The following is a 27,694-nucleotide window of genomic DNA, read 5'->3' as shown; positions in this document are numbered from 1 at the left end:
CAGTACCACATAAGCAAAAAAGAAAAAAGCTGGAAGTGGCGCTGTGGCTCAAGTGGTAGAGCGCTAGCCTTGAGCTGAAGAGCTGAGGGACAGCGCCCAGCCACAGAGTTCAGGCCCCACAACCAGACCCCCCCCCAAAAATAGATGATGTTAAGTGAAATGAACCCCAAGATTGGTTTTTCCTTTCTTGCTATTGTTTTTAACGTATTTAAAATGTACTATGTGGTTTTTTTTGTTTCTTTTGTATGTTCTCCCCCCACGGTATAATCCCTGTTTTCACTATATTTGATGTTGGTGCCCTGAATCTTGTATATAATTTGGGGAGGGGAAGGGAAAAAACAAAATGCTGAAATAAGGATAGAGGTTTACCCATTGTAACAATGAGATGTATAAGACATTATGTTGAAAATGAACTTTACAACTTGGGGGGTCGGAGGATAGGGGAGGTGGGGAGGAAAGGTATAGTAAGGGAACAACAAAGGAGGAGGTAAAATTGCTCAATAGGAAATGTACTCATGTAACTTACTTGTGTAACTTAACCCCTCTGTACAATATTTCTACAATAAAAAACATTAAAAATCATTGTGGTAGTACTGGGAATTGAATTTAGGGCCTTGCTTAGCTAAGCATGTATTCTACCACTCACATTAACAGTCCAGATTTTATTTGAATTTTCATGCAAATTTTTTTGCAGCTATTAGAGCCTATATATTTAAGGAAGGTATTATTTTAAAATGATTATTTTCATTAAAATTATCATTTATATTTTCCAGTACTTATTTTTGCAGCAAATTGTTACATATTTCTATTATCATAGGAAGACAATGGAAAGATAAATGTCACATTTTAATGAAAGCCAGCTTCCAGACTGGATGAGAACAGTGGTCCTAAAAGAGGAATGAACAGGTGTACACTCTGACATTTCTCATTCTTCCTGGCCACAACATAAGCTTTGCCTTTATTTTTTAATATTGCAGAAATTACCCAGGAAATCCCAATGTGAGGATGAACTAAATACCTTTGGGAGTTCATTGAACCTCCTGAACTGTTTCCAGTGGAAAACATCCTGACACAAGAACAATTTGTGGTTAAAAGAAAATAAAGCAAGTGAGAACTGGAATCTGAGGCATTTTGTACTGTGGATAAGAAAGAGACCATAGGCGGCCAATGTCCCTCAGCACAGCAGAGCCCCTTCTTCTCTTGGAGTTGGGAGGAGATTAAAGGCATGTGGCTGCTTTCTCTTTGTACAATGGATCATAGAAAGGTGAGTTACATCATTAGGTGACTTTGTTTTGCACCTAATCCTCATGTACATATTTTATTGTATTATTAGTTAATTGAACTTTGTTCTAGTAATAAAAATTGTGACAAGTTTTTATGGTACAAAAAGTTAACAAGCAAAGCCAAGACAACAGTATCCAAGTCTGATCTCTAATCATCAGAGGGTGGTATGCATGAGTAAAATGTCTTATTGCTCTTAGGCCTACTAGCAAGAGTCACACTAAATCTATTCATTATCTACTAAATGTAAATGGGTTAAATTTCTTCATTACTTCAAAGATTATAAGATCTACATCTAGACTGGGAAACAAGAGGCTGAACAATAGCAAAACCACTTCTTAGAGAGGAGTAAAGAAAGCCAGTAAGAGATTTTCATCTCCATTAGGGGAGTTTTTATATTTTATGTCAAAATTCACTTAGTTCATAGAGAGGACATTTGCTTTCTTTTCATTGCCCAGTCACTGGTCTCCCTTTCAGGTTTTGGTAATTTCTCTTATTGTGAATCTTGAAAGAAAAGGAAGACTGCCTTCCAGTGTAGGGCAGAAAGGAACAAATAACAGCAATTCTTGCTCTTTAAGGAACAGAGTGTAGGTATGCTACTCAGACTGGACCTACCAAATACTGTCTTTCAGATCTTTGGACTGAAATAATTCCTGCAGGTAGAAATTACTCTAACTTCAGAGATCACAGTACTCACTAAGCAGGAACAGCTCAAGGCATGAAGCAGATAGTGCGAGGGGTACAGGTGGTTTGAGGAAGCATCACCAGCTGACAATAGCATCCTCTCAAACTCATCCTGCAGTGGTACACAGATATGAGACTCAATGTCTCCTCTCTTTTAGGGTCCTGCCAGAAGTCTTTGCTACCCGGTGTGGTCTGGGAACTTGTTAGGAATGCAGAATCTAGATCTCCTGGTTGATGTAAAACACAGAATGCCTTGTACATTGAGGGCCTGTATGAATATTTCTTGAATATATAGGCACATGTAGATAGGCTTTAATTAGCTCTTGTTGAAGTTATCTCAATTCTATTTCCTCAAAGCATAGTTGTGTGAACAGCCTTTAACCCAATGGTTGTATTCTTGGAAACACAGTAAACGATATTATAGTAAATGAATTGCATTTTGAACATAGTTCATTGATATTTAAGGGACTTTGAATCCTTCTGTAAACTCATTACTCCTTTTGGATATATAATCACCCCTATATTTATCTCTGTTGTTAATTTGTATTTCTTAAAGCATGGCACACCCACAGTAAAGATTACTATAATCAGTTGAGTTGTCCCTGAGATGACCATTGACATTTCTCTTTGGCCTTTGTTACCTTCGTTCTTATCTTTCTACTGGCCAGCCCCATGTGATCTTGTTGTGTATTAGCATGTAACTAAGCAACCAAAATGGATACATTAAACCATTCCCTTTACAAGGTCAGCCAAATGCTGTAATTCCAAAGCATTGCACTGTATTTGGCTGCCTACATTACTGGACTTTCAGGGCAACCTGCCTTTCCACTTGCCTTTGTGCCAGCCTCAAGAGCTTTCAATGGCCATTCCTAACTAGTGTTGATGAAGTGCCATTAATGCAGTGCCTGAGAGAACACAAAGCTCTCCCATTTTCACCTGGTCTTGAGAGGGTAATTCCTGGAAAACAAGTTGGAAAAGCTTTGTGCTAGCAAGCTGGTAGAAAGATGGTTATAGCAAGCATTTGAGGAAGAGATATAACAACTTTACAATCCCAGATAATCATCCACTTAGTGCTAGTGAGAAAGCTTGCTTACCTGAATGCTGTGGGCATTAAGTGTGGGCATGGATATGAAGCAATACTGGGCACATAAGTACTGTTCCATAATAGCTCTTCTATTAGCTTTTGGATTCCTAATACAACTTGCCAGCCCACCCACATATTATAATATATTATGATAATAATTTAAAACTAGGCTTGGCAACACTTAAGTCAGTAGCCTAGAAATTTGAACCCTATTCTTCCACTCCCCAAAACCATGACTTTGAAAACATCTGGTCACCACAGATTTTTAAGAGAGATTATACTGCAGAGAAACAAGTACAAGTTGTCAGATAGACTCAGTTAGAATTTCATTACCATGAATGTTGTTCCTTTTCTTCCATCCTAGGAAGTGGGTACCTGCCCTCTTTTCCCACTATCCAAATGCTACAGGAGAACAGACCTAGACAGTATATATAATGGACCTATAGGAAATCCTATCCCTCTTGCCAAAGTGACTGGTTTGAGAATTTAAGCATTAGCCAATCAGGACATTTAAGACACCAAGGATTGATTTCATAATGGACCAATGAGGTGTGAGGAGAAAAGTGACAGCCATGAGAACACATCTGAACACTTATGACTGTACAGTTGAACAAATGCCCAGTGCATTCCTCCCCAAGTTTGTACATCCTAAAGGATACAAAGACAGACTGATTTCAAGAAGACTTGACTCCTTTGTCATTTAATTTTAGCTAAATGATTACTGGGTTTGTTTAGATGACACAATGGAAGGTATTTCCACCCAAATGCTCCCTCTTTCCTCACTCCATATCAGAGGCCATCAGTATATGACTGGCTTTTCAGTCTTCTCATTTCTTTGAATATTTCTGTCCACATTTACATTTTCCCTATAGAAGTCCAGAACATACAATTCTATCTTATTGTCCATCTGAAGAACTATACCTAACAAGAAGATCTTGCAGAAGCTGCTAAGAAATTCCTCTCTTTGTTCTGAAATGGTGGGCTTGCTTCCTCTGAAATACTAAGTGTGTTAGAAATCCTAGAACTGTTCTCTGTTTTCCTAACAAGAGGTTCTTCTCAGGTGAACCATCCTACATTTTTCTATTTCTCTTTATACTGATTTAGACCAATTACCATGAAGATGATACCTAGAAATGGAAAGAATGGAGTAGAGAAAACACAAAGCACAAGACTTTTTTTCTTGCTTCTGTTGCAGCCATTATATATCATGAGCTTTTGGAGGATTGACAAATTCTTTTTTTTTTTTTTTTGAAATTCAGTAGCTACCTTCACGTATTTGAAAGACTGACACACAAAGTGCAACTATCAAATGTTTACTCATTCATTCTTCAGTAAATAGAGTAGCAGAAGACCCAGATTCCAGAGTCAGAATCAGTTCTAATCCCAACTCTTTCCTCTTAAAAGTTGTGTGTGCTTGGGAAATTGAAATAACCTCCCTAGAGGCCATAATCCTTCTCTGTAAAGTTTTCTGGTCATCTTACTGTGTTCTATAAACTTGTACAGTCCTTAGTGAAGTCTTGTCAGACAGCAAGCTCCAAATAAATGTTAAGTAAGTATTTCAAAGAACTTGTTAAGTGGCAATACTTGGCCTGGCCTAGGCAGTAGGAAGGGGGCCAATAATTATCAGAAAATTACCTTTTAAGTAAATATTTAAAGTAATTAGAGGCATATGTATATATTTGAATATTTATATATTATATATGAATTATATGAATGGAAGAGCCCCACAAATAAATAAGACTGTAGGCTTCAGCCAGGTATCCATTAGAGATGCTGACAAAGGTCATCCTAAATACTCTTTCAATGACAAAAGTCATCCTAAATACTCTTTCAACTCTCCAACTCCAGGATTCTACTTCTGAATTCCAAGACCAAGAATTCACAGATCTGAGATTGGCAAGCTTTGTGTGTAAGGGCCATTAAAGAACACTTGGAGGCTGTATGGGCCATGCAGGTTACATCTCAGCTTTGCCATTGTGAAGATAGTCCTACACAATGTGAAAATAAACAGGCACGGCTGTGTTCAAATGTAAATTTATTTAAAGAAAGTGAAGATGTTAGTTTCATATAATTTTTTGTCACAAATGTTATTCTTCTCTTAATATTGGAATCACTGAAAAATATAAATAACATTCGAACCTTCAGACCATGTTTTCTCCCTCCTGTGCTAAATGAAGCAAAGCAAGAAAGAAAGCGCCATCAAGGACTTGATGTCCATCAACCACTGCTGAAATTTCCAATGACAAGTAAGTATCCCAGAAGAAGGAAGACCAAACCGTTTTCACAAAAGAATTATCTGGATGGAGATATAGATATATATATAGAGAGATATACATAGATGTGTGTGTGTGTGTGTGTGTGTGTGTGTGAATTCTATGCCTCCATTAGAAAGAATGACATTGCCCCCATTTGTTAGGAAATGGAAAGAGTTGTAAAAATCAAAACAATATTGAGATTCCACCTTACCCCAGTTAGAATGGCTATAACCAAGAACTCTAATAACAACTGATGCTGGAGGGGATGTGGACAGAAGGGAACCCTACTGCATTGTTGGTGGGAGTGTAAACTTGTTCAACCGCATAGTGGAAAGCACTATGGAGGTTCCTCAAAAGACTCCACATAGAGCTCCCCTATGACCCAGCGATCCCACTTTTGGGCATTTATCCAAATGATCACAAACAAGACCACACTAAAGCTACCAGCACAACTATGTTTATTGCAGCATTATTTACCATAGCTAAGATATGGAACCAACCCAGATGCCCCTCAGTAGATGAATGGATCAAGAAAATGTGATATATATGTATATATATATATATATATATGAAATGGAATTCTATGCCTCCATCAGAAAGGATGACATCGCCCAATTTGTTAGGAAATGGAAAGAGTTGGAAAAAATTATATTAAGTGAAGTAAGCCAGGCCCAAAGAAACATAGGTCCCATGGTTTCCCTTATTTGCAATAACTAGTATATGTCTGCAACAAGCAGAAAAGGTCAAATGCTCTGTAGGGATGTTAAGTGAAATGAACCCCAAGATAGGGACACAAGTGTTTTCTTTTTCTTTCTTGCTATTGTTTCTAATGTATTTGTAATATACCATGTGATTTTTTGTTGCTTTGTATGTTCCTCCCCCATGGTATAACCCCTGTTTTCACTGTATTTGATGTTGGTGCCCTGCATCTTGTATATACATTTTTTCTAATTTGGGGAGGGGAAGGGAAAAAACAAAATGCTTAAGTAGGGATACAGGTTGACCCATTATAACAATGAGAGGTACAAGACACAATGTTGAAACTGAATTTTACAACTTTGGAGGGGGGGGTGTAGTTGTGGAGGTGGGAGGGAAGGGATGGTAGGGGAACAACAAAGGAGGAGACAACAATGCTCGATAGGAAATGTACTCATTACCTTGCTCCTGTAACTGTGTAACTGTCACCCCTCTGTACACTATTTTTACACTAAAAAATGTACAGAAAAAAGAATTATCTGGGCACAAGATAAAGCAAAAGTTAAAATGAGCTGGGATTTTGCACTAACTGCAAATTGAGCTTTTTTATGTTCGTTTTCTTTATGTCTGATAGAGTCTCTATCTTTACTATTCCCTATTTTCATAAATTTGGATAGTAATTCTTTGGTCATTAGGAGAATCTTGGACTGTTTGCTTCATTCTCTGACCCCTTTAAAGGATATTTACTTGGAATACTTGTATCATCCTCCACTCTCCATCTCTATTCACAGAAATAACTATCCCAAAGGCAGAACCCATTGTGAATTCTATGAAGAAGCTCTCTTAGCTGGTTTTACAAAGAAAGATAAGAGATTTGAGGAGTTGCTGACATACTGCTGACATGATGGAGATCTGTGAGCCTGTTATCACCCACTGAAAAGTATTAGGAACTGTTTTAGAACTGGGTGCTGGTAACTCACAGATCTTCTAGCTACTTAGGCAGTGGAGATCTGAGGATCCTAGTTCAAAGCCACTCAGGCAGCTACGTTTGTGAGACTGTTATCTTCAATTAACCACCAACAAGCTAGATAGAAGTAGAGGTTTGGCTCAAGTGGTAGAGTGCCAGCCTTAAGCAAAAAATGCCAAGTGAGAGCCCAAAGTCCCGAGTTTAAGCTCCAGTTTTGGCAACAAAAACAGAAAATAAGAACTGCTTTAGAATCTCAGGAAATGTGTACTGCAATCAGCCTTTGTGCCCTCCTATGTGCCGATCATGAGCCTAACTCTATATTATGTGTTGTATGCAAAATCTTGATCAACAAACTAAGAACCCTGGATCTTTCCCTTTACCCGGAATAACTTTGTCAGAAATTTCAAAAGAGAAGTGACTTAAACAAGACAGAAATATCTTTTATTTTTACTTAAATGAAATCAGGAATTATAAGAAGCCCAGGATAGTTTCACAATTTTCTTAAGGGTCTTAAGTATTCCTTCTGCTTTACCTGCCTGTCATCTCTAGGATGGACCCTGTTCTAGACTACAAAGTAGGGGGAGGCAAAGACTCAGGTTCACCCATGGTTTTCTCTTAAGGAAATTGGTTTTATTGGACAGCGTGTAGTCACAAGACTACCCCCAGCCTCAGGGAGGCAGAGATATCTCGTCTTGCTGGGAGACAAGGGAAATGTGTTCTGGGAGTGACAAACCTATACCTGCATTTGGGTTACTCCCTGAAACCATTTCAACTTCAGGCAGACCAGGGAAGAGCTGGTGTGGTCCAAGAGGATCGTCTCTAAGGAGAGGCAGCCAGTGCCAGCAAAAGTAGAATTTACTAAAGGTCAGTGTTGTAAGAAATCTTGTCTCATCATTGTAGAGCACTTTCCTCCTCAGGAACAAGAGGAAAAGTAGCACTCTGTGTGAGTCTTTGCCTCCCTGCCCCCATATTTGTAAATCATGATGGGGTGTGCTAGGCATATGTTCTTGTTTTGAAAGGGAATATTTGGAATTTCTTGTAGGGAAGCTCTATGAGTTCTGTGAATAAATATATTCTTTTCCTCACTTCCCCAACTTCCCAAACGTTTCTATAGCTCTCCTGGGAGTGCTTATTTGATCTAAATGTAACATCTATTCATGTTCAACTATATATTTTGGAAGCATTTTGCACTTGTGGGATAATCAACTCTAAGTTTAAATTTTTTTTAAGAACTATCAAGGCCTTATCTTTCCCCTGAGTGTAAGGTGGAGTGAATCAAGCAAGTAAGTCCTAGACATCTGGATAGCATTAGATCCATATCTCTCTGCGGGGTAATGTGAAGAGGTGAGAGAGCATGATTCATGTGCTCAGATCAGTGAGCCTGGTAGAAAGACAAAGATTTTGCAGTGAGAAAACAAGGGGTGGAGTATAATTCTGCAAACAGAGGTGACCATTATAACACGTAAGTGATATAAACAGGAGAACTAAATGCATACTCCACACTAGTTTGCTAGATTGGCTCTGAGCTTTCTCTGCTGAAATATCTATATAGTGACATTCCTCTAAATTGGGAGAATTTTGTAAGAAATGAACTTTATTTGGCCTAACTAAGTTGACCTTAGAATGTTGACTGTGAAGGTAAAGGCAGTGGTTTTATATCCTGACCTTCATTTTTGAAAATATTCTTTTATATCATATATTCATAAGTCTAGTTTGTACTGGAACTCATTTTTTACAAGTGATACAGGTTCGGGGTGGCAAAAAACTAAAAAACACACACATACATCTTAATTTACATCAAATTCTTTAAGTACATGGACATAATTACAAATTAGTGTTGAGATAATTTTACAACTACTTTTTCCCAAGAAGCTTGTCTTATTGGCAATTCTGTTTGTCTTTATCAACTTCTCTCTGTCATTTATCTTATAGGAGAGAACACAGTTATATTCTGCATATACAACAACATCCAAGGTACCCATCATTCCTTTTTGGGTGGCTAACTCCTCTCCCACCCTGCTACACACCCCATATTTCTTGTCCTGTCTCCAGAGGCCACCTTCTCAAAACTCTCAAGCTCAGCTCTCCTTGTGCTCAGAAACTCTGCCTTCCTGAGGGTTGACTGCCTCTCCTTCATGCATGCAAGCTCTCCACAAAGCAAAGTCTTGGTTTCTCTTTGATTGATTTGGCCTTCTTATGAAAAATGTAAAAAAAAAGTAATGAATAGCAGCAGGAAGATATTTTAATTAATTTGCTTTCTCCTACCAAGCACTAGACTTGTGCAAATTGTGCTGCAGCTGAAGTCTAGAAAAGCAAGAAATATCTCTCCATCATGGCACACTGCAGGGAAAAGTGTCTATCTGGGGTTTAGAATCCTGCATCCCACCCACTGCTTTTATGTTCCTGACACTTAACAATTTGGAGTGAGCCCCGATGATAAGGTGCACGGCTTCACAAAGCACCCTCAAATCCATCAGTACAGTGGATCATCTGTCCTAGCTTTAGTTGGTCCCATGTCCTCAGCCCTTCATCACCATTAATCCCACTTTTCCTCTATGAGGAAGAGAGCAGTATCCATACTTTTAATTACCCTTGATTCTCTGCATATTTTTCCAACTCTAGGGGAAATTCGTGGCAAATACCTAGTCCACAGCTGTTTCTCCCTTCCCTCACCCTGTGCAGTGAAACTAAGCATGCACAGTCTGCTCGCTTACATAAATACCACGCCATTACTAGGCATCTAAGAATGCAAAGTTCTGGGTTTTTTTTCCGTCTAAATTGAACATCCTTGTAATCCCTCATCTTGGAAAAATAACTCACTTTATAAAAGTAACTACATGTAATGGTTAATCTTGGTTAGTTTTACAGGGCTGGAAGATGCCTAGAGAACTGGTAAAGCATACTTCTGGGTATGTCTGTGGGGATGCTTTCAGAAATAACTAGAATGTAAATCAGGGAAATGAGTGGGGAGATGCACAGTTAATGTGGGTGGCACTGTCCAATAGGCTAGCTCAAACTAAAGAAAATGAAGAAGAGGGAAGTTTACACGTACACACACCTTTCTTGAGTAGGTGTGTTTTCCTAGTGCTGCCCTTATCCATGGACATGAGACTCCAAACTCTTTAGCCTTTGAATGTGGATTCATACAAGCAGCCACCCAGGAGATTTCCAGGCCTTCAGCCTCACACTGATACTGCATCAATCTGGACAATCCTGACTAATACATTACATTTATATTGTACCTATTATGTGCTACCCATAGTAATAATAAAAGATACTTCTGTTCATGTTATATTCTAATGATAGATATCATCGTCTCATTTTGCAAGTGAGAATCTGAGCTTATGTGGATCACTCTACATGACCGATCTAGAAGAACAGAACTTGTACCAGCTATTTAGGCTCTTCTTCACTGGACTTGTTAAGCACTAAATGCCTCTCTGGTTTGGTTTTCCACACAACGAGATCTTCCTTCCTTGAACTTTCTTGCCTGTGTAAGTGCCACCCTCATCATAGAATAAATTGTTTTTATATGTAAGATAGGTTAAAGCAAACGTTTCTGCCATTTGAAGTGAACCTTCTTCCTCTTTTTCTAAAAGGCCCTTCCAAGACATCTCATGCCAGGACTTGGTCTCCATTGGCTGGGTCTGAGATGCGGGTAGGGTGGGGCCTGTGGACAGCTGTGTTTTTATGAGGATCAGAGTCTGCCTTCCAGGATTGAGAATAGAAAGGAGGAAGTCTGCCCAATGTCTCCCTCTGAACTGACCACACAGGGCTCTCTTGCCCTCCTTCATCACTGCTAATAGGCAGTTCTGACTATTTTTCTGCAGGTTCCATCTGAGCCACCCTATTAATTACAGCACTGGTGGGAGAATATCTTGTGAATATAGTGTGTACATTCGGATGCAAACAAAGAGAATAAAATACTCACCTCTCCCAGTCATTGAGGGATTAAATTAAAAAAAAACATGGCAAGTGTAATGCATATGGTAGGCGTAGTACCCTGCCTTTGGCTTCCCTTCTAATAATAATTATTTTTCTCCTCTATCTTCTTGATGTAAAGAGAGAGACACAGAGAGAGAGAGAGAGAGGGAGAGCTCTTTTGTGCCCTTATTCTTAGTGTAGAAGACAGCCTCATATAAGGCTTCTGAATCAGCCCCTTGCTCCCTCCTGTCAGGACTTCTCCCCTAACAGCTGGTCCCTCATGTCTTCATGGCCTCTCTGTATGCTCTTCTTCACCATCCATCCCCTATAACTTCAGAAAGTTTTGTATTCTTGCATGCAAGCTTGAAGCCCTAAATTCATATAACATTAAACTAAATCATTCTTTCTTGATTATACATCATACCACATTGTGTTCTGCTTACCTTATTGGCACATAGAGAGAGACAGAGACAGAGAGAGAAACCTATTCTATCAGGAATGTATAAGAGACAGAGAGAGATACCTATTCTATCAGGAATGTATAAGAAAGTACCTCAATTCAGTATTTAATTAAGACACATTGGCTGGACTTGAAAATAACCCATGCCTTCAGATTATTAAATGGGACTTCCAAACCTTGAAAGTTGTCTTTCTTGTGAATCAGAATTCAGGTATAACCTAAGTTTAGGTCAATGGTCACCTAACTCTATGATAACCTGCCTCTAAAATAGCCCCAATGATTTCCTTCTTTGCAGTATTCATACCCTGTACAGTTCCTTCCCACGCTAGGTTAGTGCCCATGTATATAAATAGAACACAGGAATGAGAAAGAAGTGTCATGTATTATGGGCTACTACATAATTTGTAGATTGCATGCAAAATAGAAATGCAGCTCATGTGTTGAAAAAATATTATGAGATCAGAGCATTCAACTCAACATAGAGCACTTTGGACACAAAGCCTCTGTGCTCTCTGACCTCCGTGCACAGGTCACCTGACCATGAAGCTGGCCTGGTGACAGGATATATTTCGTAGGTTGTTGAGATCTCTTTAGACTTAGAATGCTGGAGGCAAAAGCAGACCAGAAGGCATTAATGACACTGAGTCATTTATTTATTTATTTAACTAACAGTTCTGCCAACAATACTTCATAGCCTGCAAAGTACTTCTGCAAGATTCAGTAGGTCACATAATGGAAAGGATAATTAAATAAGAAATTAAGTTATTCTTGTAGAGGGCAAACTGGGAAACAAAGAGGTCAAATGAGATATCCTAAATGCAAGTCATCTGACCTAAATCAAATTCATTTTTTGACAAGCCTAGCATAGCCTAGTGCTAAGAACTGCGGGTTACAAAGAGACACAGAAGCAGGCCAGAATTTACTTGTGACAGGTAGTAGGCGAAAGGTGGGGAGACTTTTTATTGGTTGTTTTCACATTTCTGGATGTGACATAACTTCTAAGCAAGCACTGAAGTCCAGACTCCTGCCTCCAGCACTGACCTTCTCATCTTTCACAACAGCATCGGGCCTCAGCTATCGCTCTTACTGAACTAGACCACAAAACTCCCATCACTCTGACAGCTTCCCCCACGCAGCCTTACCTTCTTGTTCTGTAAGACTGAGGAATCTGAATGTCTTGCTTGTGATGCTGCAAAGTCCTTTACAAATATAATACACAGCTCTATCTTTCATAGCAATTTAAAATACTCTTGGAAATTATACATGACATCTTAACTGATCTCTCATTCTTTCCCAAAAGATAAGTAATAGTTGGCACAGACTTTGCCAGCAAAAATCTACACTTGAACAAATTTTGAGAATTATTCTGAAGGCCAATTCATCTTCACTTTTATATCAAACCAAGTTTATGTTTTACTACAGATTTTAATTATGAGAGATTGAGAGGCAAATTATTGAAAGAAAACACTGATTTTTTTTGTCAGTACTAGGGCTTAAACTCAGGACCTCATGCTCCCACAGCTCCACTTAGTTCTTTACACCTGGTGCTCTACCACTTGAGCCATGACTCTAGTCTCAGTTCTCTCTGATTAATTGAAAATGGAGTCTCTCAGGCTTGTCTGTCTGGGCTGGCTTTGAATTATAGCACTTCAGATTTTAGCTTCCTAATTAACCAGTGGCACCTGGCCATATTTTTATTTCTATCAGTTCTACTCTTAAATGGCATCATTAATAAAATATTAACTTTAATTAGTAAATATAGTTGATTAAAGTACTTCCTCAGCTCTAATTCATAATTTTTCCTTTTTTAAAAAAAACTTCACTATGTTTCCCAGTACAGGAAGTCCAATGTCAAGTACAAGATATTTCCCTTAAATTCCAGCTTTATTTCTGATTTGCAGTAGAGCATGGACTCAAGCTCTTAAATTCTCTATATTTCAAGAGTTTGGACTATAAAATCACTAGTGCATAATGAATGCTTGGCCTGTAAGAATACTGGATAAATCTGGCTGTAGGAGTGCAAGTCACTTTCAAATAGTACAAATATTATTATATTTATGATTATGACTTGCTTGATAGCTTCATTATGCTATAATATAGGAAATTTCTACTTCAAAATGATCCTAACAGAAATTGTACAGATTTGGGAATGGTTATTCAGAGGTCTTGTCTTCTAAAGTACTGTAGCTGGGGTACAAAGTTGCATACCGAGAGTCCCAGCTACCCAGGAGCTTCAAAGGCAGGATTATTTGAGCCATTGAGAGGCAACCTGGACAACATAGTGAAAGTTGTCTCAAATTAACTGAAAATAAAGAATACTATGAGCCATCAAGTGCCAGAAGTCCAACTTCACTTCCTAAATCAATGCGAATGCACCTGAACATATAGAATATAGAATGGAATGTATTACATAATAAATAATGACATATCTAATATGCTAATATATGTTAGCACCACCTTTATTTTTATGTTATTCTATTTTCAATGTCTATTACTAATGGCAATTGAGACAAGAAGAAATATCAGAAGAAAAACAATCAAAAAATGGGGGGAAAAAAAGAAGAAGAAAAAAATAAACAAGGGACAGCAGGCTCTCTTGAGCGACTTCCGGCAGAAGCTTTTCCATTCCTCTCTTGGAGCCCTTGTCTGTTCCCAGTGGCCTTTGGGGCTCCTACCATCAAATCTGAGAGCCAACATCCAAGCCTTTGCATATGATGCTTTTCTAGTGAGTGAGTGTCAGAGTGTCCCCACCCTGCCCCAGACACCACACAATAGGTCTGAGTGTTTTTCTCTAATCACTTTTTTTTCCCCTCCACATTTTCCCCCAGCTTGTTCCCAGGCTTCCTCCTGACTCATCCGGTGTTGTTGTCCTCTCCCTGTTTCCCTTCATTTGTTTTTCTTGTAGCTCTCCTACACTCCCTCCTGTTTATCTTCGAAGCCATCAGATCCTCTATTAGCTGAGGTTATCTCTGGGTGTTGACTCTCATCTGGATAGCACTCATTTTCTTCTGACCCAACTTTCAAAGGGAATTTCAATTTATTATTTATGCACTGTTTTCTCCCAAAGGGCTGATGGCTCAGATTTTCTAAGGTTCCCCGCTTGTCTGACTCTGTTACAGAATTTCATCAGCTGGAAGACAGCTGGCAGGAGACACAGCCCATCCCCCGCAGTAAGGATCAGGAGCGCTCTCCAGCTTGCCTCCTTGCTCACCCATCCTTTGGCTCTGCTTTGAAAATTCCTTCACTGATCACGTGGCATTGTCAGTGGCAAATTCAGTCATGAGAGAGAAAAGGGTAACGCTGAATTCCATGCCTTCCTAGGACATTAAATATTATTCAGTTAAGCTCAGCTTTGATTCCACGGCAAGCATTAACTGATGGCATTCGATTTCATTTTATACACATGATTGCTTCCATAAACCCCGGGGTTCAGCCTCAAACTGCTGGGGGTATACATGGCAACAACCATGGAAGAAATTGTGTGAAGGCAAAGTGACATTTGTCTTCTCTATCCTTTCTCTAGGGATTTGTGTCTCCGTTGTTTTTGAGAGTGTGTCACCCTGTGGGAATACTGTTTTGAGTTTTCAAGTGTACACATAATATGTTAAAGGGACTAAAGGAACTCCTATGGAGCTTTTAAAAAATGAATCAAATCACTCAGAGGCTGGCTTTTATTCAAAAAGTTTAAACAATTGAAAAGATCCTATCTCTGCTCATTGTGACACATGCCTCTTATCCCAGATAGTTGGGAGACAGAGCTAGGAGAAGCCAAGATTGAATCTGGCCTAGGCAAAAGTCCAGGAGCCTACCTAAAAATAGTAATCATATTTTTACAAAGGCAAAAAGTGGTAGAGGTATGGCCCAAATAGCGGAGCAGTTACCCAGTCAGCACAAGGCCCTGAGATCAAACCTCAGTACCACATAGACAAACACACACAGAAAAAGATGAAAATAATTGCCAGATCAGGGGAAATGAGAGCCTGTGAAGATAAGTTAGCCATAGAAATGGAGGGATTTTAGTAGGATTAGGTAAACTGATGGCTTCTTCCCTTCCTTCCATACCTGCATGCTCGAGGCTCAGGGACGGGAATGATAAGTTACAATGGCATCTACCCTCAGCAGTAGACTTCCTGACTAGAGTGTCTCCACATCCCTGCCCATACTAACACTCTAGTTTCCTTTTCTTTATAATCTTACACAATTATAATTAAAAGTACATCTGTTGTCTGAAGCAATATGTGCAGAGCCATGCTCCTGCACAGCAAAACAAGACAGACAAGAAAGACCAAATTGAAAACAGAAATGACCAGTTTCGAGGTAGGAAGAGTTGCTGAGCCCTAAAGAGCCTGGGAGGCTGAGTGTGGCCAGCATTGAAGTCACGAGGGCAGACGGACTCCAGCAGCCTCTCCAGAGAGAACTCACCCATTCTGGGCCCTGGCAGCAGCTGAGGAGCTGGGAACAGAAAAGCCAGAGGATTCCTAAAAATAAACACCAGGGGCCTTAAACTCACAGCTGGAATTCCCTTCAGGAGGACATTTGTTGAATTGGGGATATCAGCATGAGAGGCTAAAAAATATCCCTAGAAGCGAGAAGCCGCTGGAAAATATTGGTGTTTTCCACAGTCTTAGGAAATGAAAATAGGAATACATAACCTATCTGAGGGTATTAGGAGATTTGGAGAACTAGTTGGGCTGAAGATAAATCTGGCTTCACCATCATAACAAAATTAAATCAAAGATAGCATTAAAAAAAAACCAAACTTCTGAAAGAAAACAAAACTTTTACTCGACCACATTACCTAAGGATAAAATGCCTTTTAAAATTTTCCCAGTTCTTAAAAAAAAAAATGAAATGCTCTATTTTGTTTCAGAGACATTTCTGCATTTAGAAGGAAAGCAAAGGTGTGTATCAGGCCAGAGGTAGAGGTTGTTTTCGGTAAGAAAGAATTGGATTGCTGAACCACCAGTGGGTATGAGAATGGAGACTTCTCATTCTGGGTGATTGTCACCCAGACATAGCCACTTTGCAAAAATTCCTCAAGCGCTACTTAAATGTTTCTACTTAAATTCCTCAAGCTCGACATGCCTTAAAAGTCCTCTTCTGTCTTATGGTATAAAGAAAAAGATGAGTATAAATGAAAGCTTAGTGTTCTAACCACACACACACACACACACACACACACACACACACACACACACACACCTAGAACATTGTCATTTAATGCATAAAGTCAGAAGGTTTAGGTGCCTATCAAGTGCAGTATCTAATCACTTTTGCAGACAATGAATTTCACCAGATTTAAAATAGTTACAGTACTTCTAGGACTTCCTTGTCTGTGGCTAGGAATGTGATGTCACTAGGTAGAAATACAAAGCCACCTGAGGTAGTATCACCAGGGTTAGCCTTAACCCTGAGGAACAGCTTCCTGCAAAAGGTGCTGTCTCCCACTTTATCCACCACACATGGACCGTGATAGCTTGTCTGATTTGTCCTGTTGTTTTTACACCCTATACATATGTCTAATTGAGACCTCAGGGTTTTTCATGACATTTCCTTACAAATAAATTGCTGAAAAATTCCAGGAATACTTTTATCTGTCCTGTCACACTGATATCTCAGTTCCTAGCATGAGGACAACAGATCCAAACTGCAGAATTAAACTCCATAAGTGCAGCATACACTTCCTGCTCTTATCCTACCACTGTTTCCAGGGAGACAGATGTGTGGTTCTACTCATTCTGCTGTTTATCCTCCTCATCTGTCCTCTTAGTCCTCTACCTTTTGTCCAGTAAATGTTAGCTGATCCCTCTGTTCCATCATTTTGTTTTAGATTGCAGTTGGCAACATACTTCTCATCCCCCTTACTGCCGTCTTATAAGATGGCTTTTCACCATCATTCTAGCTATTTCACATATTTCATTTTTAGATCATCATATAACAAATAACCATACACTTAGCAGCTATCCATCAATCCTCCATCAATTCTTGAGGTCAGCAGGCCAGCAGCACTGGGTGACTCAGGTAGGAATCAAGTTGTTGGCCAAGCTGAGTTTTATTTTTAGGCTCTGCAAATCTCACTTCTAGACCCATTCAAGTTGTTGGCTAAGTTTAGTCCTTTGTAGTTGCAGGCCAGAGGCCCTTGCTTCCTTGATGGCTGTTGGCAGGGGCTTCCCTTTTCTCCTTAAGGTTGCCTGAATTCCTTCTCCTTTACCATCAAGTCAAATCCACTTCACTCTTCAAACCTCTCTGACTTTTGCTGGAAAAACTATCTGTAGTCTCATGTTGACCTATTCACATTGTCTTTTATCCTCAGGCCACTCTGTGTGAAAGATAACTCAGAAGTGCATGATGTCACATTACATTCAATGGTGAAACATCTTTAGAGATGAGTCTCAGGAATTCTGCACAATGCTACCTAGTGTTTTGACTGCATCTTCAGGAAAACTGCTTAGATTTATGGCTTTGGTCTTAGGCAGAAGTCAAAGTAGAAGAGGAAGAAAGCAGATGAGGAGTGGGGATGTTAGCGGTGTTATGATCATTCTTCTTTTGTCTTCCTTCGTTGGTCTACCGTCCCTCATTCCCTATTTATATAGTACATCAAATCTGTATTTCTCTCTTCCACATAATATACCTTCCACAGCATTTGGGGGGCTTTTCGGGTTATCTGAGCTTCTGGATTTTTCGATGAATGTTCCTTCCATCATGTCTTGCCAAAGAAAAAACAAGTAGACCTCTTGGCTTTTGGTTTCCTGGGTTTCCTTTGGCTATCCTGATTGCTTCATCTGCTAGTCTCAGCAACATAGTATGTAACAATTTCCCAATGAAAAGCTAGCTGTCTTCACAAGATCTGTCTCAGAAAAAGCAGTAACCATAAAAGGAGAAATTGATCTTTCACATAGCATTAAAATTTTAAAAAACCTCAGTTCTTCAAAACTGTTAAAAGTGTAAAAATATAAGCCATATACTGGGAGAAGAGTTTGTCAATACATCCGTCTGACTAACAGCTCTTATCTAGAGTATACAGCACTACTTTGAATCAATAAGAAAGAAAAAGAGCATTCAATAGAAAAACGGATAAATGTCAGAATAGACATCACAGAAGAGAACATACAAAAACAGGAAGAAAACAGAAGGCACCTGACTTTATTAGTACTGAGGAAATGTAGGTTTAAGCATAATGCAGAAACCACAACCTAGCATCCAAAATAGCTACCAGGAAAAGACCGGCAGTTTAGAGTAAACAGAACTCCCCCTGATAGCTTGGCCAGAATTGTAAAAGCATTACAACTCCTTTGGAAAAGTGTTTGACAGTATCCAATAAAGCCAAATATACCCATTCTCAGTAATTCCATTCCCAGGAATATCCCCAATATTCATGCATGAGTCTAATATTATTGTCATAATGAAAGTAACTCAAACAGAAAATAACTCAATATCCACCAACCATAAAATGGATACAAGAGTCATGGTCTGTTCACACAGTGGAACTATATCCAAGAATAGGAATGAAAGAACTACAGCTATATGCAAAAAGGATGAATCATACACATAGTGTTGGATAAAAGAGCTAGTCACAAAAACAGCATGTCATCATTTCTTTGTAAAATTTTGGATTTTTGTTTTATTTGGTTTTGTTGCTATTGTTGTTGTTTTATAAAGTAGACCCAGGAAGAGTATCTCTTATCCTCTGGCCAACTCTTTATGAAATGTAACATAATCACAGCTGCAAGTGATGTCACATCGCATTCACAGGTGAAATACCCTAAAGAGGATTCACAGGAATCCTGCACACTATTACCCAGTGTTCTGGCCACATCTCCAGTGGAAATGCTTGGGTCTGTGGTTTTGATCTTGGGCAGAGGTCCAAGAGAAAGAAAGAAGCCAGAAGGGGTAAAATGATCTAATAATCACAGCAAGATTTTATCTCCTGCCAGCTGGGTGTGGCCACTACTGCTTAACCACATGGGGAGTGACAAAAGGGAAACCCTTGGGCTAACTTGAATCACTGTTGCCCACAGAAAACAGAAAGCCTCCTTTAGTTGCATCTTTGTGCCTAGAGTGGCTCATGCATCATAACAAAACTCCTTGGTTTTCCTTTCCCTCTCCTCCTCCCCCACTCCTCTAGTGAAGTTCTCAGAAGGTTTGGATGGCTGAGACACACAGTGGTGGCACCTCCCACTTCCCTGGGCTTTCCAATACAGCTCAGTCCTCTGAAGAGCCCCTGGCCCTGTCACCAGCAATGAGGACTCTTGTTTACTGATCCTGCTCTACCCCTGAAAAGCAAACCCATTGACTTGTGCCAGGTTACAGAAATATTGGAAGGCTGGCCAAGCCTGAATGCCCTTTCCAAAGATAAGGAAAAGAAGTAACACAGACCTAGAACCTTCCAAATGCCTTAGAACTACTTCACCTCCCAACACCTCTGCCTTTTCCTGCTATTCTTTTTTTGAAAACATTAATTTCAGCATGGCAGATTTGTCATTTTTCATCCACCAAACAACGATCTTCATCATCTTATTTCAGCATATACACTAAGGTTGTGAAATAGTCCACAGGATCCCGGAGAAGGAATGTCTTTTCATTCATGCAGAAATGAAAAGAAGGAAAAAAAAATGCTTTTGGCGTAGACAGAAATCATGTTATTTTGAAACGAGGTGGGGGGTGGGGGGAGAGAGAAGAGGGAGAGGGAGAGAAAGAATATAACATAAAAGGGAAAATATTTCAAATTTGTCAGGAAAAATATTTTTCACTAGAAACTTTTTCTCCTGCTCTCATTTTGTCTGGCATATCATTCACTGGGCATTCCAAGCAATCTGTCTGAGCAGCCCAGCTGTGAAATACATGCACTTAAGGAGATGCCATGGTACGTTTCAATCCCTCCCTCATTTTATTAGTCTCTTTCTTTCAATAGCTTCCATTATCTGCCCTGTCTTGCCATTGGCTCTCACACTGGGCTCTCTACACTTCCAGAATTCCATTTTACAGAATAACATTTTCCTCTAGCAGAAGTTAACATCATGGCAGAAATTCTCACAGTCGGGTGGATAGAGAATCCAAAACTGCATTGCCATTTCTCAACCATTTATGATGGACATTATTCAGGCTAGCCTAGAAAGAAGAATGAACCAGCTGAGACCTACAGACTTTTTAGTAGAAATTTCATTCTATTCCATTAGGAGTTAATAGTCATGTTACAGGGAATGGGGAATGTTAGATATATAATACCTTGAACTTTGTGGGCTATGCTACCTCTGTCTCAATTATTCACCTTGGGCTGATACAGGCAAGGCAGACCTGATGATGTGTCAGTAAGACTTGTTTTACAAAAGCAAATGGAAGTTGGATTTGTAACATGGCCTGTATCTGATCTAAGTGATATATCAGTTCAGAACTGCAATGCAAAGGTTGCTCCTTGACTCTAAGCCTTAGTCATCTATTTACCAATTTATCTGAAAATATGTAGCATATTTTTAAAGTTGAAGTTAAGATGTGGTAGCACATTTCTGCAACCCCAGCTACTCAGGAAGCAGAGATAATAAGATCATGAGTTTGAGGCCAGGCTGAGTTAAATTAACACAGCAAGACCTTAACTCAAAAACAAAAGACAAAGAAAAGGATTGGGGCCATTTGTCAAGTGGTAGAGAACTTATCTAGCTTACTGGAGGCACTGAACTGAATACCCAATACTGAGGAAAAAAAAATTTTAATGTTCTTATGAGAAAATGTTTAAAAGAGATGAAAGATTGGTTATTTTTTTACTTCACAATAAAATAAAAATGAAGGAGTCCACTGGAAAAAGAATTTCTGCAATGCCTGTTGTCAATGGAATACATTGAAAACACAAATAGCTGTACCTAGTAGGCACCCAGTATCAGATGAAAAACACCAACACCAGCAGGCAGGTTACATGACTATATTCCAGTGTTAGTACTTACAGAGTAATAGAATTTACTCTGAAAGATGCATCTAATTCGAGGTGTGTGTGTGTGTGTGTGTGTGTGTGTGTGTGTGTGTGTGTGTGTTTATGTATCCTGTTGTGGTACTGGGTTTGAACTCAAGCCTCACACTTCCTGGTCAAGTGTTCTAGCACCTGAGCCATGTGTTTAGTCCTTTTTGCTCTTTAAGATTTTTGTTTGTTTGTCTCATGCTTTTGCGCAGGCTGACTTTGGACCATGTTCTCTTGCCTCCACTTTCCATGTAGCTAGTATTTAATTGCTTATTGAAATAGGGTCTCATGAACTGTTTTCCAAGCTGACTGACCTCAAACTATCTCTGCCTTCCAAGGAGCTGGAATTACAGGCATGAGCAATCATATGTACTCCTGATTATTAGTTGGTCCTTAACTATACTTATGTGACCAACTCTACAGCAATCCCTGCCCTGTACAGTCCCAGAACAACAGAAGACAACATAAAAACAACACCCTAGGCTGGATCAGGTGAGAAAGATGGTATCTCCAAAATGCCTGACCTATGTTTCCCAGATAATCGTGCTCACAAATCACTCATTATCTCAGATAGGACATTTCCAATCGGAACAATTAGAAGAGCTGTTTTACACTCCTCTTTACATAGTTCACCTCATTGTGGATCCTTCTTTCAGGTTTGACATTTCTTTCCTCCTGGAGGCGTTCACTCCTGTACATAATGGGGCGGTCTTATCTTCTTGGATATTGACTTTATCATGGTCAATATCTTCTGAATAAATGAATAAATGAAGATCTCTTTTAACTCATTCACTTAATCTACCAATACTTTTGGAGCTGACTGTATACTAGTAAACAAAATCAACAAAAGTATTATCCTGGCTGGGAATGTGGCTCAGTGATAGAGTGCTCACCTAGCTTGCATGAAGTCCCAGGTTCAATTCCTTAGTTCCACATAAACAGAAAAAGCCAGAAGTGGAGCTGTGGCTCAAGGGGTGGAGTGCTAGCCTTGAGTGAAAGAAACTCAGGGACAGTGCACTGGCCCTGGGGTCAAGCCCCAGGACTGGCCAAAAAAGAAAAAATGTGATATCCTAATGGGCATATATTTTGGTTAGAGGGGATCTTAAAAGAAATGTTATTATTTGGGGTAAGTTCTATGGGGGCAAATAAATTAGAAGAGAGGACAAGAACATGGAAGCAGGAGGGATTGTCAATATGGCAGCCAGGGAAAACCTCCCCAGTAAGGAGACATTTTCAGCAAAGATGTGTAGGTTAGGAGAGGACCTGTTGGATTCCTGGCAGAAAGGAATTCCAGGCAGAGACAGCAGCAAAGGTGAGGCCTAGGAGGTGGAAGCTGGTTGGAAGAGCAACCTGGGGCCCTGAGCTGTGCCTGAGCATGGGAAGAGAACAAATCAGAAGGGATTCATGCACAAGGAGGACTTGGGTGTTTACTCTAAGAGATAAACTAGAAGAAACCAGTTAACTGCTTTTCTGAGTATTCCAAAGTTTCTTTGCACATGATCTGTTCAATGGCTTCAACTACCTGTCTCTCATAAAGGGAGTTGACCTCAGATGTCTGTTTATGTATTCATTTTCTATGTCTGGTTTTCTCTAATGGGAGTAAGACCTGATTTTTCTTTCAGAGGATCAAATGTTATAACTCTGAAGGCATGAGTTTCCAGTGCCCATAAGCTGATAACACAATGATTTCATTTTCTGACGGCTTATGGAGCCTGTGTGAGAAATGAGCAAGGCAAGCTGAAGGATTGCAGTAAGCTGGAAAAGACAAAAAAACAAAAGGACAAAAAGCAAAATCAGTAAGATAAAGGAGGAGGAGGAATAAAATGTAGGAAGTAAAGGTGATACATCCATGTTTCTAATCACAGGCAGGAAGAGCTAGAAATTGGGGGTTGGGCTAACCTGGTTTCCATCTTAGATGCTTCACTTACACTTTGTGTGACTTTACGAAGTCACAATGTTAATCTGGTAAAAATAGCATTTGACATGAGTGTCTCAAGCCATTGTCAAGATTAAAAGAGCTATTGCATCTACATATCTAACATAATTCCAGTACCAATTATGAGTTGCCTTATTACTATGATCATCAACATCATCATTATTGCAGTAGACCAGGAAAGTAGAAGTAACTTGATCTTCTGACAAAATAAAAATCAGGAAAGACTTTATAAAGAAGGAAAACATTATAAAGCTGCATTTTTAAAAGCAGCTGACTATAAATTATGTAAATTATGTGCTGGGACTCAATCTACTTCATGAATCAGGGGGAGTCTAAGGAAAAATCTTTTCAGTAATTCAGATTCCTAAGAATCTGGCTTAGCTTGGAAACAGGAATTATCCTGGGAAATGCATATCTATAGGAAAGAGGATAAACTCTGGAAAAAACTTGTGATGATTCTACATTAAAAACAAATACAGAAGACCTTGTATGACTTGGATAAAGACTGTAATGGATTAGCAGTTCCAGGAAAAGTAGGAGACAGATTTGGAACAGAGCGATACAGAGATGAAGTCACTCAGTGCCAAGGAAGACGGGATTGAGTCAATCTGCTGCCAAGTGCTTTTCCACCGGGGACAGACAATGTTTACAGCTGGCAGCAGGAGCAGTGAACGGCTTGATGTACATGAATCTCATAAAATTATCTGAATTTATTCTGCACTGTAGAGGGCATCTGTCACTTTTTGATTTGTCTGGCCTCCCTTACCACTGAGAACTGCCCCTCTCCAACTCTGGATCATTCTCTTGAACCAAATGATCAAGGAGTTCTGCCTCCCCAACTACAAAAGTAGATTTGTTGCCCAGTGTTCAATCTGAATGCGTGGTTTCCTAGGTCACAGTGACTGGGCCGGAGGAAGACAGATAACCTGAGTGGGCTCCCTTTCAGTAATTAAGAATCTAGGGAAGCTTTGTTGTTATCTGAGGACCAAAACTAAGAGCTAAACCAAAATCTAGGAGAGAGGAACTGAGAGAGTATTAGAGACAGAAGGGAGCAGGGTGAGGAAGTGAGAAATAAAGAAGGAAAAAGAGAAGGAGGAGAGATTCCTGTGAATCTTATTTTATCATTTTTAATTCCCTGATTCAACTACCCCTGAACCTACCACTCTTTGGAACTTTCAGTGCTTCGAACAATGAGGTTACTTTTTTCCTTCTTTTACTACTTTTAGTTTTGAACTGGATTTTTTAAATTGATAGCCAAATTTACTGATTAAGAAAAAATGTGAGATTAATGAAGAACTAAAGTAAGAAGGGCAACCTGTGGCAATTCTTAAGTGGAACACATAAAAGTCTACTCAATAGCAAATACATCTTTTTTAAAAAATACATTTTTAAAGACGTTACAACAGATTTGGGTAAAGATGTAATGGGGTTTAAGATGACCAGTGGATATAGTCTGCCAAATCAATCCAAAGTACAGATGTTTGGCTTCCCATGGACATGACAAATGGAATGATAGTCATGTGTTGTCTATGGCTGGGCAAGAATAATCTTAGAACTCTGTAGCCTTCTGACCTATGGTCTTGATCATCTGATAAATAAATAGCTATCCCCTCTCAACAATCTTTCCATACACAACTGCAACACATCTACAATTGTAAAACTGCTCTCCTTGTTGGAAAATGACCCATAACTACAGGAAAGCTTAGTATTAAACATAAGCATAATGAAGTAAATTGGACCTGCAGTACAGTACTGTTTAATAGGCTTAGGAATAGAAGCTATAATTTGAAGTGCTCATAATGTTTAAGAAAAACTAGTATTAGAGAATCTGACAAGGTGAGCCTGAAGTTTATAATTACTTTTGTTCTCTCTCCCTTAGATTGCAATGTTTTCATGATTTAGCATTTATAGGAAGTGTTTGTGTGCTTGGAATCACTGTGGTGTTAAAGGTGAATTTTTAGATTTATAAGCATTTTGATTTCACCTGTTTGTCAGGTGTATGAGCTGGTGGCTAAATTGTGCTTGTAAAAAAAAAAAGGAATGTAATTGATGGCATGTTTCTGTAAGTAGAAAGTTCTAATTCACCTCTCAAAATTGAACTCAGCCAATCAGTGGAAGAATCTTTTTTTAATCACACAAAAATTATTTGTCTTATAAAAGTAAAGTGAGAATTACAAAGGGAAATTAAGTCCTAAGAATCATTTTTTTGTTTTGTTTTATGTTGGTACTTAAGCTTGAACTCAGGATTTCATGCACTCGTGGCTTTTTTTGCCCTTTAACAAAGGAGTTTATTAATACAATATATCTTTTAAAACTCTTTTATGTATATTGTCAAAGTGATGTATAGAGGGGTTACAGCTACAAAAATAAGGTGATAAGTACATTTCTTGTCAAACTTGGCTTTTTGATTCATAGTTGGTGTTCTAACAGGGATTTTTCTATCCAGGCTGAGTTTGAGTCACAATCCCTGGATCTCAATCTCCTGAGTAACTAGGATTACAGGCCTGAACTCCCAGCTCTCAAATGAAAAGCAACTATAAATAGTTCATCTTTATGCCCAAAATCTCTCAACTTCAAACTATAGGAAAAAAGAACACATCAATACATGTGGTAAGAGAGATCACAATGGACACAGAAGCCCAATATAACAACATACCTGTCCATGAGGAGAACAATGTCCACATTGTTCCCTCGTAGTCAACAAGGTAAAAGTAGTTTCAGCAGCTGCCAGGAACTAAAATAAAAGGTGAGATTGTTATCACTTCATCACCAAGAAGGTAATAACCAAACAAGCAACCGCTCCTCGTTCTTTCATTTAATTGATCCTTGCTGCACTCTAGCAGTTATGAGAGCCAGGTAAGAATAAAAACATAGGTGATGGGTTGTGTGAAAGAGTCCAAAAGGGGGAATACATAGTTATTGTGAGTAACTTAACAGATTCCAGCAGCAGGTTGCTTTGAAGAATATGCTGTGGTGTGCTCAAACTCCTTATCTTTGCATTTCAAGACATCCACTGAAAGAAAAGAGAAAATAAAAGCAAACAGAAGAAAAGGAGGATAGTATGTACATGAAAGAAGAGGGAAAGTAACAGAGCTCAAGACAAGTAGAAGAGAGAGGAGGCTTCATAGTCAATACTGTAAAATCTGACAGGGCTAATTGAAATAACACAAACACAAGCAAAACATAGCCTAAAGCAGGAACAGGCAGTGCAAGCATCAAGAAAAAGGAAAAATAATTCTCCTGCAGGGCTCAGTCTGTGGGATTCTGGGAAGAAAATCTGGAGACGAGTTGAGGCATAGGAAACAAAACTGAACACCTAAATGCCCATTCCATCAGACCAGGAGCTGGGCTCCTTGTGTTGATCTGCAGAGGAAGGGAGAACATGGTACCATCACAGCCCAAGAGGACAGGCACATGATCACGATGGAGAGAAACAGGTGGAATGGATGTGGAGCCTCTGTGTCCACTAAAGTAAAAACCTTTGAAAGTCGCTCTGTTCCCAGCCTTGACTATGCCTGCCTTTAGCTCAGAGACAGCCAGAAAATGGAATGAAAGATGTAGACGGTGATTTGTGATGGGTATAGTTCTTTCTAACTGCTAAAAAAATTCTAATACAAAAGTAAAATGCATTCATTCCAGAAAAAGTATTAGAGTGACAGATAATCAAGTCAAACATTAGAAAAGAAAAACACTCTGAACACTAGTATTCCTGAGAGAAAAGGCCACTGACATTTATAATTAGTCATTCTTATTTTTGCAGGAATTGCCAACCCAACTGAAAGCTGGCAGTGATAGTCTAGACATAGAAAACGTAGTGGTAAGCCGGGTGCTGGTGGCTCAGGCCTGTAATCCTAGCTACTCAGGAGGCTGAGATCTGAGGATCACATTTCAAAGCCAGCCCAGGCAGGAAAGTCTATGAGACTCTTATCTCCAATTAACCACTAGAAAACCTGAAGAGCTGAGGGATAGCGCCCAAGCCCAGAGTTCAAGCCCCACAATGACAAAAAAAAAAAAAGAAGAAAATGTAGTACTAAAGAGGATTGCCAAGTGCCAATCAAGAATAAAGGTTGTTTTTTTTAAGAGATATGTTTTTTTTTAATTTTTTTAATTTTATTTGTGAACATACTGTACAGAGGGGTTACAATTACATGAGCAGGATAATGCGTACATTTCTTACCAAGCATTGCAGCCTTCTCCTTTGTTTATCCTTCACATCCCTTCCCAGCCTCCCCCATCCCCCCCAGTCCCAATCCTTCAGCCCCACCCCCCACCAACATTGTAAAGCTCCTTTTCAACATGACAACTTGTCCTTCTCATTGTTGCAACAGGTCCACCTGTATCCTTAAAAGACTTGTTTTTCCACATCTCCTCCACAAGTTATACTGACATCAAATATAGTGAAAGCAGGGGTTATACTGTGGGGGAGGGACATACAAAGCAACAAAGAAATAATCTTATAAA

The sequence above is a fragment of the Dipodomys ordii genome, unplaced genomic scaffold (assembly GCF_000151885.1).
Source record: "Dipodomys ordii isolate 6190 unplaced genomic scaffold, Dord_2.0 Scaffold3, whole genome shotgun sequence".
NCBI lineage: Eukaryota > Metazoa > Chordata > Mammalia > Rodentia > Heteromyidae > Dipodomys > Dipodomys ordii.
The sequence above is the reverse complement of the archived record's forward strand: the minus strand, read 5'-3'. Positions refer to the sequence as shown.